This window comes from Schistocerca cancellata, chromosome 2 (genome assembly GCF_023864275.1).
Source record: "Schistocerca cancellata isolate TAMUIC-IGC-003103 chromosome 2, iqSchCanc2.1, whole genome shotgun sequence".
In the NCBI taxonomy this organism is placed as follows: Eukaryota; Metazoa; Arthropoda; class Insecta; order Orthoptera; family Acrididae; genus Schistocerca; species Schistocerca cancellata.
Window position 1 is genome coordinate 231,946,346 of NC_064627.1, and position 984 is coordinate 231,947,329.

A 984-nucleotide genomic window follows, 5' to 3' on the forward strand; every position below is an offset into this window, starting at 1 on the left:
CCCGAAGTGGAACTACAAAGCCATGCAAATATATTCGCTGCACTTGACATCCCACACTCCGTGTGTAAAAGAATATTAGGTGTGATTGATGCAATAATGATTACAACAACTTCATACATAAATATATTTATTCAACATTTTTAGAAATGGCTTTTGCTTTGGCCGTTTGAAAGGACATCGATATTATGCTAATGAAAGTTCGTGATGATGGTACGTACAAACTGGAAAAAGCAGTTTTAACAAAAAGGAACATTTGAGAATTACAATGTACACTCATCCAGCTTAAAGTATATCACAAATATTCAGTATCATATAAGACGTGCGCTGTTCCTCAGTACAAACTCAGTACTGGTAGTGGTAACATTTCTGTATGGAAGAGACAATAAATGATTCTGACAGTCACACATCTTACTTATTGCAACACAGGTTGCCCGCAACCAACTGACTGTAGTAATACTAGCAAAGAGCTGCGTCTGTGGAAGAACTGTATCTACCGGGAAACAGAAGGGAAACAAGCAGACGCCAGTCGCCGCCGCCCTGCCTCTGTAAGACACCGTTCACTAAGTCAGCGTCTTGATCCTATTCGTTTCTGCATTATCAGTACTGCTATTAATCTGCATGTTTGCTGTCTCGTTTCTCTCTATCGTAGACTGTTGCACGGCTCAGCCATCAGTTCCAACAGAGAGTAATGATAGTTAGCAGATGCAGTCAGTTTTTTATGGGACTTCAATTACCGGTTTTGACGCTTATGGTTCTACCACGACTCAACTCCACAGCAGCCGAAAATAACAAAGCTGTATGGATCTGATCGACTGAACATGAACAAAATTGGGCGTTCTCCTGCATGTGTTTCTGGATTAGCACTCCTATCAAAACGCGTGCTGTAGAGAAAGGCATAACCATATGATATGTGTTTTACGAGGTTGAATTTCTCACTCCGCAGCAGAGTGTGCAACGTAATAAGGTTCCTCGTTGAGTGAACTT